The 15,664-nt window shown below is 46.9% G+C and overlaps 1 pseudogene; it reads left to right on the top strand.

Annotated features, from left to right (window-relative positions):
* The first annotated feature begins 9,447 nt into the window (after window positions 1-9,447).
* On the top strand, window positions 9,448-11,058 carry LOC144942657 (potassium voltage-gated channel subfamily A member 7 pseudogene; annotated as a pseudogene).
* The last annotated feature ends 4,606 nt before the right edge of the window (window positions 11,059-15,664 follow it).

Genomic DNA, 15,664 nt, shown 5'->3' with positions numbered 1-15,664 from the left:
CTTTGTTCACAGTCAACAAGGTATCTGGTGATGGGCTTCTTTTATGAAAAATCTAACGCTGCATTTATACTTTTGGTAATGCGTTAAATCTTGATTTGAAGCTTTTGTGACTGCAGGAATCCATACTCTTTGGTTCAGTAATTCCACGTAGGTAGAAAAAATAATAGATCGCTTTGCATTCCGATCGAAACGTCGTGATCTATTATTTTGTCTACCTACGTGACTTTACCGAAAAAACCAAAGAGTAATGTGTTAAATGTGAGCAGTTTACATAATATTTGAATTTCGGTTTTCATGATTTATTTTAGTCTTGATTGCTAGAGGGTATGGAACCAGAATAAACTAAAAAGAGGCAGAGACAAAGGAAAAAAAGTCTAAAAGCTTATGTGCAGTCAATCAATCTTCATTTCACGTGCCAATATCGCCCGTAATAAAGTGGCATCGGTGCACATTACAGCAGAACGGGGCTGCGACAGAGGGCTTCGAGCAACAGGAATGGAAAAAAGCCCTGTGCATGTGGTGTGCAGCGCACACACTCAGTCGGCGACGAGGTAGTTGCAGGAGGCACCGTCCCTATTTATCTGTCCACACCAACTCCGGCCGCCTCTCGACCACGCTGCCGTACAGCCCGGCCTAGACACGACCCTGTCCGCGTTGCACCGACGGCGTCGACCGAGACAGCCAACCACTGTCCGGCCGCGTAATGATCGGGCGAAGACAGCAGCGACGAGGGTGACAAGAGACGAGTCCACTCCCAGAACCGGCAGCCCGAAGCTCTCGCTCTCCGCTGCTTTTATTTGACTCAGCGTAGCCTGGCTCTACCCTAGCCGCGCCTCCCTTCTCGAACCCACCAGAAGGTTCCAGGGGCCTCCCTATGAGGTCTTCTGTGACCCTTGCCCCAGTTTCTCCGCCCTGCCGGCACGCAACGGCGTGAGTGCGCAAACTGGCCACCGCAGTTGTCGCTGCTGGACAGCAGTCGGCGCTGTGTCACTACACTAGTACAGCACACCGGTGTGTTGGAGAGCAAATCCACAACATATTTACGTGACAAACCTTACTATTTGGCTGTGTCGGGTGGCGGCGGGTTTAACGAAACATGTTTGCATGACAAAACCCCCAAAAAACCTGTTATGAATGTACATACGAAATATGTGAATCCAAAAACAGTCTTCCACACGCGATTCCATGCGTGATTCGTGAGCTCAGCCAGTATCCATGCCTCATTACATCCCGAACGAGCTGCATCAATTCACATGGCAAAAAGATATACTCGTGCATTTAACATTATGGTTAGAAATTGCTTTGTAAATTGTGTCGGGACAATTCAGCACAATTCTGCAGATTAATAACAATATCACATTTTCCCGTGCATTCTGCATGCAGCCTTGCGTTGGTGCTTGTTACAATGCCGTGTGCCACAATGGTGATACTGGGATGTCTGTTGTTCTGTATAAGCCATATATTTGCACATATTTGCATTTACGTCCAACCTGCACAATGTTGTTTTTGTTGTTACATGGCTATGGAGTTCCCTCCAGTTAGAAAAAGTGCCAGAATGTGATTATATATGTGTTTTCTGGGAAGCCTGGCTCATTGATCGGTCAATATTCTGCCATAAACTGAGCACACATGTTATTCTCTGACTTTACGGGTGTGGTTTAGTCCCAAGCTATATGGAGACTTCGTCAACATGTTTTGCCCGTGGCAACCGCACTTTATTATTGGTGCTAAAATGTGACGTTTTTATTCCCTTTGAAGCCTGTTTAGCATGGTAAGGTTTCCTATTTTGAGGTAATAACAAAGAGCCCATAATGATTTAAGATGTATAAGTTATTTACGGGTGTAAACCTTCATCCCCTCCATGGAGATTCGACAAATTGTACGAGACTGGGAATTGATTTAAGAATCAATTGTCTTTTTCGTCTCATATTTACAAACTTGCTTCCATTTTTTATGTTTTCAATTAATGGTTTTGTTCGCTGCATTAACCCAAACATTACCTTATAATTTTCACAATGTACTGCCCTTTATGAATCCACCGCCTTCCAGTCAAGGTGGTTGTTTGACCATACTTCTCGATGCTGGTCTGTGCGGGTTGGTGAAGTGGAGGTGTTCACAACAATGCGGATATCAACAGGTAAGGCCCACTGAGCTGTAGAGATATTTTTTCAGAAGCGACCTCGCCACAAATGATAGCTCAACGAAGTGGCTTATCTTGTAGAAATTTATAGCAGCCAAATACTCTAAACGTACGTTGCTTCTAAATGTGAAGTGAAAAATCGGAGGACACGGAAAAAAATCCACGCGACCGCGGGGAGAACATGCACACTCCAAATATACAGGCGTGAAGGTCGGGATCGAACCCAAGATCTCCTGTATACCAGGCGAGGCAGTTAACATCTCACCACCGCTGCACCCCCTGGTCGCCAGGCTCACCACTCCTGGGTTAATTGCACAAAGTGCAAACCACTGCGCCACCACTCCATATCATATATATCATTTGCTAAATTCAAGAACCATGGAATCGTACAGGTATTGCGGTCTATGCAAACATGACTCCTTGTAAAAAGGTGTCAATTTTGTTGCCAGATATAAGGGTAAAGAACCAATTATCATATTTTTACTGGCAAATGAGGTTCCCATAGTGTAGATGCTTGCCCCGAGCTCTCATACTCTGATGGTGCATTGTCTTTGAGTTGTGCGCCTTTTGGCGTCATCTGGTCCAACCCATATGAGACTAGGCTCTAAGGAAAGCTGTCTCGGGTGTGGATCAATCAACTTTAAGGACAGTGCACATTATCAGAGTTATGTTCTTTTGTTTGTATTATGACTGCAGGTATTGCGGTCTATGCAAACATGACTCCTTGTAAAAAGGTGTCAGTTTTGTTGCCAGATAGAAGGGTAAAGAACCAATTATCATATTTTTACTGGCAAATGAGGTTCCAATAGTGTAGATGCTTGCCCCGAGCTCTCATACTCTGATGGTGCATTGTCTTTGAGTTGTGCGCCTTTTGGCGTCATCTGGTCCAACCCATATGAGACTAGGCTTTAAGGAAAGCTGTCTCGGGTGTGGATCAATCAACTTTAAGGACAGTGCACATTATCAGAGTTATGTTCTTTTGTTTGTATTATGACTGCAGGTATTGCGGTCTATGCAAACATGACTCCTTGTAAAAAGGTGTCAGTTTTGTTGCCAGATAGAAGGGTAAAGAACCAATTATCAATCGTACACGAGTTGATGCATGTATCGTGAGACGAAAGCATCCATATGAATCAGTGTCTCGTGGCACCCTTTGACAGTGAGAGAAATGCCACTGATGTATTACCGCAATGTATTCACATTGTGAACACGATGTGCCAAGGGGCAGTTGTCAGGTGTGGCATTCTAGTTTTTGACTTCACTGAGAATGCAAACAAGCCCAGAGCTAAGACGCGGAGTCAAACTGCGGGGGGTGACCAAATCGTTTGAATGAATATAATTAAACGTGAATGTCCAAAGATGACACAACTAAAGAAGACATTAATTAAAACGCATCGTTGGCATGGATGCAGTAGGACAATACAGATAATACAGCAGCACTTTAGCACGGATATATATAACATTGTTTAGCAATAATATATATATTTTTAGGTTAGATCGCGTAAATATATAAATGTGTCGTTTGCCACATAAACAGAACATACCAATTCGCTATTAGTAGAGCACACCAGTGCATTGGAAAGCAAATTCACAACATTTACAATCCAAGTACTCAGCTTGTAAATGTTGTCGATTTGCTCTCCAATGGCACGTTCTGTTAACGTGACAAACCTTACTAATTGGCTGTGTCGGGTGGTGGCGGGTTCAACGACACATTTATATTTACGCGATCTAACCTAAAACATGTATATATGTTATGGATGATATTGGTCGCGAACGCCTACGTGTTAGGCACGTCCATAAATGACGTCACGCGATTTTGGACGATTTTTGACCCCGCCCCCCTCATCACACGGCGTCACAAAAAGTCAGACCCCCCCCGCCTGAAATATGACGTCATAAAGATCTGCCCCCCCCCCACCAAAACCATATTTTCATTTTGAAAATAAAACATGCTTCAAATCGCTTTAAACTACTGTCATTGTAGTGCGTATTTAATGTGGCGCTGCACTCTGATGTTGTAGGAGAAAACATTTATTAAAAAGTCAATGTAATTAAGTAGAACGTGTCTATATTTAAAGTTGCGCATTTTGATGTGACGTCACATTTCTCAACCCCCCCCACGTCACACATCGTCACAAATGTCTGACACCTCCCCCCCCAGGTGCGTGACGTCATTTATGGATGGTCTCTTAAACATGTGTGCTAGTTCAATCTTAATTTGGAGCTTTCGTGACTGCAGGAATTACTCTTTGGTTCTTTCGGTAAAGTCACGTATAAAGATAAAAGAATAAATTAAATAATAGCATACTACGACGTTTCGATTGCAACACAAGCAATCATCATCAGGTATAAAATAAATAGCAACAAAAATCTAACCAGAAAACTATAGACAGACATATAAGCAGACAGATATCACAAAGATACACAGAGAGAGAACACGCATCGGCACAAAGAGAGAGAACTTCTCTGTGACGAGGCCTTAAATAGAGAGAGGGGGCGGGGGCGGAGAGAGGGAGGGGGCAAAGAAAAAATTAGCATGTCAAACTATTAAAAATATGTGTGTACAAAGGAGAAGAAGTACAGACACGTGGCCCAACACCAAGCAGAGCCAGACCTGCCTGAAGCAACGGTGGTGAACCGCGAGACCGGTCGCGTCTCGGGCATGCCTGGCTTTTCATTTTGTACGTGGAAGGACAGACGCACATGAAGGACCTTAACAGGAGGATTTCTCCACGAATATGGCTGTCACCTGATGAAGCTGGTTGTAATTACTGGGGAAACGTCGTACTCGGATCGTAAATGTTGTGGATTTAGTCTCCAACACATCGGTGTGCTGTACTCACAACGAATTGGCACGTTCTGTTTACGTGACAAACATTACTAGTTGGCTGTGTTGGGTGGTGGCGGGTTTTACTACACATTTATATATTTACGCGATTTAAACCCCCCAAAAAAACCTATATTAGGAACAAATGAGGAATACGGAGATTGTACTTATTTCTCTTGTCACTTCTCTTCTCCACCACAGTGCTCTGATACTGGTAGGAACCCACTGGTTCCACCAGCCCACAGGGGATTATTGTGTCCGTCCATCCGTCGTGCAGGGAGGGGCTGGGTGGGGAGGGGAGGGTGGGGCAGGGTGGGGGGTGGGGCTGGGTAGGGAGCAGGGGAGGGGCTGGTCGCCCCGTGGTGCCCTTATAAAACTCAACGTTTAACCTACTCACGCCGGCTTGTGCCCGCCCTCACAGTCGGGCATATTTGCGGAATACACCACGCCGCCGTTGACCCTGGCCATTGACCGAGCAACCCAACGTTCCTACCAGCTCCCTCCGCAGGAATGTGTTTATGTTGCGTTCTGTATGAATAAAGTTTCGCACCGAACTCGGTGACTCACGCCTTCGGGAAGGGGGGTCTGTGCCTGTGACGTCTGGCCGTTAATCCGCATTAGTGCAGCCAAGCCTGGCGCTGCCGATGAGACATTGAATGTCGAAACTCGTCTAGACTTTTCTCGTTTTGAACCAAACCCTGCTGAGGTTACGCACTGTGGCTTTGTGGGATGCCGAGAAAATCTCTTTGTTTTATCACGCGGAGACAAATTTCCTGCATATTTATTTCGTGAATTAGAGTCCCTGCAACGACGCTCACGATTCTGCGTTGGAGAGACGCGTGCCCAACGCCCGAAACACCTGCAGGGTCTAGCAAAAGAAAGGAAGCGATGGTGATGTGTGTAGGGTTTTTTTTTGGCATCAGTTGTAGGCCGACACGAATAACATCTTCGCATCAATGTCCCATTCTGGGTAGTGACTGAACTTCGGAGGAAAATAAAAAGCTGACAATATTCCTCCTTGCCATATCAGTGTCTGCACACAAAACGCAGCAGCATTATTTTACGCATCTCATCGGCCTCGCGGCCTTTGTTAGAGTTAATTGTTACAGCAGCAGCATTGGCCGAACACAAGAACCCAAGTAAACTCTGGACCGCTTTTAGCAATCAGTGATCACATCAGTATCGTCAGGCTTATATTCATATTCTTAGGTTTTTTCGGTAAAGTCACGTAGGTAAAAAATTAAAATTAATAAAAGTAAAATAAAAATAAAATAAAAATTACGACGTTTCGGAGGCAACACAAGCCTCCGTCTTCAGGTGGAACCGTCACAGCACGATAGCTGTATCAAGTAAGAGAAATTCCAAGAACACAGTATTTGTATATATACTGGTTGAGGGTGGGAGGAGCCAAGGTAGGCCCTGAATATTATTGTTGTGAGGTTCGGTGCGGCTGAAGCACGCTGTTAGGAATGAGCCTTATTTTACTTTTATTAATTTTAATTTAAAATTTTTACCTACGTGACTTTACCGAAAAAACCTAAGAATATGAATCATTGCAGTCACGAAAGCTTCAAATCTAGAACGTCAGGCTTACTCAAAGCAATGCTGGTGATCTGGAGTGAGCTGTAGCAGAATCCCATCACCATCATCATCATCAGAATAATCATCATATGTACGGGGAAGGTAAAATAAGCACAACCTGGTCAGGCCGTATCGCTAGGTTAGAAGGAAAATTATTTGTTCTATGGAAACATTTTATTTGGTCTCTGTCATAGGAATGCTGAATTTAATCCAGTGACTCATGGCTGTCATTGGGGATGAGCTCGGTGATTCATAAATTGTTTGAGGGGCAGCTTCCACCCTTCCAATTCAACAGTTTAGCTGCTTATGAATAAGAACAAATTGGCGGAGCCGCCTTTTCCTTCGAGCAACACACGAACTGGACCACCGTGCAGCACGTGGAGCGAAACATCGGACATCGTGCCAAACAACACGCGGTACATTTCGATTTAAAGCTTTCGTGACTGCAGGGATTCATCTTCTTGGTTCTTTCGGTAAAGTCACGTAGAAGGGAAATAATAAAAATAAAACATAATAAAATAATATAAAATAATATATAATGTTGTATTTTTATTATTTCATTATTTCCCTTCTACGTGACTTTACCGAAAGAACCAAGAAGATGAACACGCGGTACATCGGAGAGCTAATCCAGCACAGCCGAACGAGGTCGCACTCATCGCACACAGAGTGTTTGGCACAAACGAACCACAATACCTTGCTGATCTCATCAAGTAGCATAAGCCATCATGATGCGAACTCCGGTCATCCTCTTAGCAGCGTCTTTTGGTGAGCCATCGAACAAAGACGGTCACCGCACTGCACGCTTTCAGATGCGCTCCCGCGGCCGTCTGGAATGCTCTTCTGATACCAGGAAGCCACTGGAGCTATGCACTTTTAAATCTCGAATAATAACTAATTTCTTTAGAACTGTCTGATTAGTACGGTTGGCTACGTACTGTGCGAAAAAAGTTCAACACACACACAAACGCCTACGCAGCGGTGTAAACCACGACACGTGGGAACTCCTGTTCTCCGTTTTGAAATGGGGGACGCATATTGCGTATCCTATTACCCATGGTTGTATCCGCGAATTTACTCCACTTATCCATCGGGGAAATATCGAGTGCAATATAAAGAATAGGGCCGCGGGTAAATTTAAGTTTTCGCCGACGAAAAAACGAAGTCGCGCGTCAATGGGCTAACGGATACAACAAGCAGCCCTCCTGCAAACCGCATGTACTGGGTTGTTTGCTGAGGGCTCGGTCCGGCCCATTTGCATGAGCTGCTGACAGCCAGGTGGAAAGGAATTTGTGGTTGTGGCAAGATGACGTGACGGGGTTTGAATCATCGACCTCTCGCTGACAATGAGCGCGTTCATTCGCCCGAGAAATACCCGTACGGTAATTGTCATCTATTTTTATTGTTCCATTAAACAACACGTGGCCATGTATGTCGATGGCCCAGATTTCCAGTTTATTTCCCCTCCCCTAAATGGAAAATGAATCGCACAGACGTATTAGTCGTTATTACGGCAACAGGACATTTCGTGGCCGTACCCGACCCAATAACAGCCGTGTCTGAACGCTCCAGACGCCACGGATTGCACCTGAGCACGTCAGGTTTCCGAAGCGAAGCAGGCTTGTTGAGACTGGATTGCGTTCGGATGGGCGAACACCATGCATGGCAGGTGGTTCACACAGGCTCCACTGACCGTTGTGGGTGAAGACTGGTCAAATGACACCCACGGTCACACACCGTGCGTGGCAGAGCCCTCGTCCAGCAGAGGATTACCAGGACGGATGTACAAGGGAGGACGCGTGAGCGTGTCCTCGGTTGACTCGTATTTATTCCATGGAAATTGCAGCGTGAAAGAAGTTCAACATGACATGATATACCACGCGGGAGGAATAACGTCATGGGGGTTAACACGGCGTTTGTATGTACTGTATGTTGAACTTCTTTTGCACCGTACGTAGCCAACCGTGCCAATCGGAGGTCACACTGCACAAACAATCGCCTTGTGTTTAAAAGCCCCATGTTGTCAGTGAGTAGCATAGCGAGTATCCTGTGCTAGCCACCGATGTATTTGTAAAATTACGTTTGGCAATACAGTAAAAATGACGATCAGAGTGATAAGCTTAAGCTGTGTCTGCCACTGAAGTCTCAACATGTTTTTAAATGTCTCTCATACAGATCGGGGTAAACACACACACTGTAGCTATTTCTATACTTCACATACTTCAGTGCACCCACAGATACGTGACAAGCGACCAAACTTGAGATGTGTATCGTTCTAAAGCCAATGGATTTATTTCCCTGGAGCTGTCCAGGGCTCAACTCGGAAATAAAAACGATCCATTAAAAACGAAGCACGTGAGTGAATTTCGTCTCAATAAAACTTGCAGGTGTAATTATTCACTGCGAAGTTGGGTGTGTTTCAGATGTCATGATTTTTCGCGGTGTCTTTCAAGGTCTTTATATTTTTTTGAAGAGTATGTTCTGCGCACACAAGTCAAACGAAAATGAAAACAAAGTCTGTCATTACATGGCAAGCCAAAAAATGACACAAGTTATGTTCGAAGGCGTTCAGCGATCGTTGCTCAGGGCCAATTTGACGCACGATTTCAGGAAGTCTCTTGCGGTCTGATTGGGTGTGGCCTACTTGCCTCTACATTTCACGTCGGTCTCACCTGCAGGGCCACCTCACTCACAGCTCACGCCCGGTGAAAGCCAAGCAGGGTGTATGGGCTGCGCAACGAGACGTTTTCTCGACTCGTGTTGCGGACTCCTCCGGCGTCGTGGGAAACGCCGCCGCACCGCCGAACTTGAAGTGCGACCACAAGGTGAGCAGCGCAAACCGAACTGAGCGGTCCGTGTAGCTTTTTTTTGTTGCATTCGTGGTCGCAATTTGACCATGCCCGCCGTTCGAGGAGAACTGTTCTCGCTCGACGTGAAGGATCTACTGCTGCCCACGAATTGGTCGGCTTTGGTCGACCCGACGGACGGCACACCGCCAACAAAGCAGTCCGGTGTCTTGGCCGATGACCTTCACCACGAGAGGATCGTCGTCAACGTGTCGGGCCTGCGCTTCGAGACGCAGCGACACACCCTCGAGCGCTACCCCGGCACCCTGCTGGGCGACGAGTTGCGTCGCGCTCCGTTCTACAGGCCCGACCGCGGCGAGTTCTTCTTCGATCGCCACCGTTCGAGCTTCGAGGCGGTGCTCCACTTCTACCAGTCGGGCGGAGAGCTGAGACGGCCGTGCGGCGTGCCCCCGCTCACCTTCGTCGGCGAGGTGCTCTTCTTCGACCTGGGCGACGAGGCCGTGGAGAGGCTCAGGGAGGAGGAGGGCTTAGCGGACGACGACGAGCTGGAGGAGGCGAAGCTGAAGGCCGAGAAGAAGATGGCGAAAAAAAAGGCTCAACAGCGGCTGCCTTCGGGGAAGGTGCGCCGCTACCTGTGGAATCTATTCGAGCACCCGGACACGTCCACGTCCGCCAAGGCCACGGCCATCTTCTCCTTGGTCATGGTGCTGCTGTCCGTGGTCACGTTCTGCGTGGAGACCCTGCCCACATTCAGGAGCACGCACCATCGGCGGCACGAGCACGGCCGCAACGACTCCGCGGACTCGCAGCCGAGCTCCGAGTGGATGGACCCCTTCTCGGACCCGCTATTCCTGGTGGAGACCGTGTGCATCGCGTGGTTCTGCCTGGAACTCCTCATCCGCTCCTTCGCGTGCCCCGACAAGCTGGCGTTCGCACGCGACCCCATGAACATCGTCGACCTCATCTCCATCTTGCCCTACGTCATCAGCCTGGCCATGGACCAGCTCGGCTCGTCGGCCACCGGCGAGAAGAGCAAGGCGAGCAACCTGGCCGTGCTCAGGACCATGCGGCTGCTGCGTGTGTGCCGCATCCTCAAGCTGTCGCGCCACTGCCAGGCCCTGCATGTGCTGGCGAAGACGCTGCGCGCCAGCTTCCAGGAGATCGTCACCCTGCTCATCTTCGTCGCCATCGCGGTCGTGTTGTTCGCGAGCGCCATCTACTTCGCCGAGGTGGGCGTGGACGAGGCGCATTTCAGCAGCGTGCCCGACGCCTTCTGGTGGGCCGTGGTGACGCTCACCACCGTGGGCTACGGGGACATGACCCCGGTGACCCTGCCCGGCAAGCTGGTGGGCTCCTTGTGCGCTTTGTCCGGGGTGCTCCTCATTGCCCTGCCCGTGCCCGTGATCGTCAACAACTTCACCACCATCTACGAGCTCCAGAAGAAGAAGATGATGATGATAAAGAAGAAGATGAAGAAGACGGCTAAGAAGGGGACGACGTTGAATGTCAAAAACAACGAGGCGCCGCGCGTCACCGACGGCCTGGTGGTGTCATCCGAGAGGTCCTGGCAGAAGTGCTCACCGTGCGGGGTCCTTTGCTGCCTGCGCGGACCACGCCGGTGGTGCGACACGGAGGTGAAGCTGGGACCTCGAGAGCGGCAGCAGAATGAGCTTCGATACCCTCTGGAGACCAAAGTGTGAAACGCGACCGCGTGGTTGTGTTCGATCAAGGGTGGAGGACACGCGAATGTACATTTGTCGTGATGCACTTCTAGTTGAGAATTTGCATAGTCAAGGCAAAGCAAGACAAGGCACTTCAATATTGAAAAGATTGTCAATCCGTCGCTGGATCAAGGTCTACCCACGATCGATCTGTCAATCGTATATGTGAGTTGCTTGACCATACTTCACCACGCTAGTTAGTGCGGAGGGGGGGGGCACGCCTGGCTCAGGTAACACTCGTGACTGATGTTAGCCGTGGCTGGAAGTCGAACTCAGGTCACGAAGCACTCCAGGACAGCTAACCACCACATTCAGTTGATGGATTTGTGCCCGAATTCATTCATTTGCGAACGTGTCGCGTACCCGTGGGTGCTTCTCACAACCGTAGAGTTGCCATACAACAAAGAAAAACATCCCCATCCGTGTATTTTTAACAGACGGTTTGGGCAAGTGTCGTTAGCGAGTAGCGCCTATGAAGCCCGTGGCACGGCAGGCCAAGGGGGTGGGGTGGCCAGCACCACGCCCGGCCGCCTTTGTCTCCCTAGTGCAGGGGTCGGCAACCTGCGGCTCCGGAGCCGCGTGCGGCTCTTTAAGGAGCTGCTCCGTGACGTCGCTTGTTAAAGGCCGTTTCGTATTCACTGCGCAGCGCAATGCACCTCTTGAAATACTGAGTTAAAAAAAAAATTCGAAAAAAATGCACTCTTCTTCTTATTTTGGTTGCCGACCCCTGCCTTTCTGGTAATCATTTGAGGCTGAGTCGACCGAGAGGAGGCCCAGGACCGGTTCAAATATTCGCCACTGTCATTGGTCGCGAGCGCAAAGCGAACTCGGGTCACCGGATACATCGTGCAGCGCTCTCCAGCCAGCAAAACTTGCATCGATGCAGCATAGTATTTATACGTGTGCTAACCACGCACACAAACGTGCCCAAGAATGTTGCATCGGTCCCCCTCTAACTGGACACCACAGGATCAACAGCTGACGACTGAGAAGCCCCACACGCCCATCAAGCGGAAGGTCACTAGATTTTCCAGAACTTCATGTTTTACATTTGTGTAAAAAAAGAAAAACATGGGAATAGTTGTTACAAGCTCTGTAACAAGATCTATTTTTACACGCTTTCTATTAACTCACTCTGTCTGTTCTTGTTGTCTCCTAAAATCTTGTAACTAAATTTTAACCCACTTCCCAATGTGGTATCGACTGCAAACTTGGTATACTTATGTCATACTGATGACAATACCATATTCTATCATAAAAATAAGAAAATAAATATTTTTAAATAATCTTTCTTATAGGTAATGTTTCGGCTTGGGTCTAATTGTCCACGTTCAACTGACGTTGGCTGTAAATCACCACGGCCCCTTACGTTATGGCAAGCTTCGGGACCACTTCCTGGAGTCGTGGAGTTCTTCCATTACTAGTACGGTACATTTCATTAAAGCGTGTTTAAAAAAACGTTTTTCTAAAATATTACTTATTTCCCCCTTGCCACCGAACAAAGGGCGGTCACCGCATCGCGCGGGCGCTTTCAGATGCGCTTCCGCGGCCGTCTGGAACGCTCTTCCCTTCCGACATTCAGAAGCCACTGGGAGCTCTGCGCACTTCTTAATCTAGATTGACAAACACATTCGTTTAGAATAGTTGTTTTGCGGCGTGTGTTTAGTTTGTTGTCCTTCCCCCGCACCTCCGATTAGCACGGTTAGCTACGTACGGTGCGAAAGAAGTTCAACATGCGTAGATGTTTAGGAGATGACATTGATGCTTTTGTTTATAAACAAAAGGAGAAGCCACGGGCCCTCCCCTGCCTCCAGCATTAACCGTGCGCGTCAATTATTTGGCGGTGCCGCATTTGGCACAGTTCAAGCAACAAAGTCAACACATCCGTACGTTGACTTTCGGACAATGGCAACATTCTTCAGAACACGCACACCATCCATTCATCCCGATCCATTATTTGGGCGATGAAAAAGGCGCATTGCCAGACACGTTACTGTCGAGTGCGTTGTGAACGTATACGCGGGATTTATTTTTATTTTTATAAACGCAAGCACTTTCTGCAAGTTCATTAAAATCATCCGTGGTTTAGATGCACGTGGACGACACGAGTGCGATGTTTACCCTCGCAATTGTACGCGGTGGCGCGGAGTGGAATAAGCTTGCACTGAAGGGATAGTTAGATGCAATTTGAACTTATATACTTGATCTATTTGACATATTTATTTTTAGTGATTTGCTTACCTATCCGACACTTTGCACTCCTATAATTGTATCGTATCGTTGTTGTAACTTTATTACCCGCCCCTCCTGGACATCTGTAAAAATAAAATATATAAAAATATTTTTAAAAAACACGCTTTAATGAAATGTACTGTCCGAGCTGCCCCTCCCCCTGCCTCCTTCCCCCATCGCCCCTCCCCTCCTTCCACATTCCCCGCCCCTGGGCGTGGCTCCCCGAGGCTTGCCGTGACGTAAGAGACCACGTGGTGATTTACAGCCAACGAGAGTTGAGCGTCGACAGAGCCGTGAAAAAGATTGTTTTAAAATATATATTTTAAATTTTCAACGATAGAATATAGTACTGTCATCAGTATTACATACCTATACCAAGTTTGCAGTCGATAGGACATTGGGAAGACGGTTGAAATTGAGTTACAATATTTCAGGATACAAACAACAAACAGAGTGAGTTAAATAAAAAAGCGTTAAAATGTAATTTTTTTTTTAATGATAGAATATAGACTTGTCATCAGTATGACATAAGTATACCAAGTTTGCAGTCGATAGCACATTGGGAAGTGGGTAAAAATTGAGTTAGAAGATTTTTTGAGGATACGACAACAGACGGAGTTAAATAAAAGCGTGTAAAAAGAGAACTTCATAGCCCATCGGATTTCTCCAGGATCAATAAAGACTCTGATTCTGAGCTTGATTAATCGCGGTAATCACCAACTTTCTCAACAACCAGCCACTGAATTCACAGCGAGGTAAAGTTAACAACAAGAACACAACGTACGGGTTCCCACCTAAATGAGCAGTCACGCCACCATCTAAAACAGGGGTGGGGAACCTTTTTTCTGCCAAGGGCCATTTGGATATTTACAACGTCATTCGCGGGCCATACAAAATGATCAACTTAAAAATTAGCCCGTTATTTTTGGTCAAACATTTAATTAACTCACCCCTAATGCGATGGCTGGAACTGCTTCTCTTTGGGCGAGGCGTGTGATGTTAGCAGGTATTGATGATGTTGCTACTCGCAACTGCTTTTCCAGGTTTGCTCCTAGATTCATTGAATTTCGAGTCCCGCCTGCGGTTGCCTTGGCAGGGCCACACCAAATGATTTCGCGGGGCCTTATACGGCCCGCGGGCCGGACGTTCCCCACCCCTGATCTAAAAGAAAACAAACCAACCAAAAAAATCTCCCTCGTGAATTAGGACACCCATGCACGGGGCCAATTCGTGTGTCAGATGACGAGCGCTTGAGAGTGGATTTACAACATGCCCAGCAAGCCTCACCACAGAGGACTGCCTACAGGAAACGTGAAACACAGAGAGCCTTAAGAAATAATGAAAATAAATCAAATGTATAACTACGACAAAACCTATAACTGTAAAAAAAAAGTTTAAACAACCTGTTATTGCTAGAAGTACCGATATCATTCCAATGTTTGTAAATAAATGATACAAGTTAGATTGGGCACTGTAAATAAAATGCATGTCAACACCGGTTAAATATAGATTATTCGAATTCATACGGGGGTTACACATCGCATTCTGTGTACTTGTAGCAAGTGCTATATTTGTCAAACATGACAAAAGATTTGTGTTCGCATGAAAGAGCCTCACAGATGCATTACATGAAGTCCGAGGTGTCTGCCATGCAGAACATGGACGGTGGCGAGATATGATCTCCCGCGCCTGGTATGTAGGAGGTCGTGGGTTCGATTCCCACCCCCGGGCGTTTGTATATTTGGAGGTGGCGTGTTCTCCCCATGGTCACGTGGAGTTTTCTCCGAGCCCTCCAGTTTTTCCCCTCCACATTTAGACACAAGCGTTGAAATTGTTTGGCTGCTAGAAATGTCCACGTGATAAGCAACTTATTTTTTTATTTGTGGTCAGGTACTCAGGTTGCTTGTGAAAAAAAGAGCGATATAGCCCAGTGGGCCTTACCTGTAAAAAATTAACCCGTAAAAACAAAGTTTTTCACTATAAATCCTTTATATGCGTGGTGGCTAGAGTGCTCTCGTCATCTGGCTTGAGATGGCTGCCACCTATGGGTCAGATGATTGCCTGCCACCATTAAGCAATTGGTAATTAAATATAATTTTTTTTTCCTAAAAAGTGTAAAACTTTGGGAAAAATTTTCACGAAAATAAATTGTCACGCACAACGAGTCTGTGCAAAATGTCAGCTCGATTGGATCACGGGAAGTGGGTTAAAAAACGACCGAAAGATTTGCACGGTCGTAAGCGCGCAAGCAAGTGAACTTAATATCAAGGATTTAAAAAAAAAGTTTAGTTTCGTATGTTGGGGGAGGGCAACAGAGTTGACTGCCAATGTGGAAGTGTCATGTGAAACCCAG

The sequence above is a fragment of the Lampetra fluviatilis genome, chromosome 28 (genome assembly GCF_964198595.1).
Source record: "Lampetra fluviatilis chromosome 28, kcLamFluv1.1, whole genome shotgun sequence".
Taxonomy (NCBI): Eukaryota; Metazoa; Chordata; class Hyperoartia; order Petromyzontiformes; family Petromyzontidae; genus Lampetra; species Lampetra fluviatilis.
The sequence above is the reverse complement of the archived record's forward strand: the minus strand, read 5'-3'. Positions and strand labels throughout refer to the sequence as shown.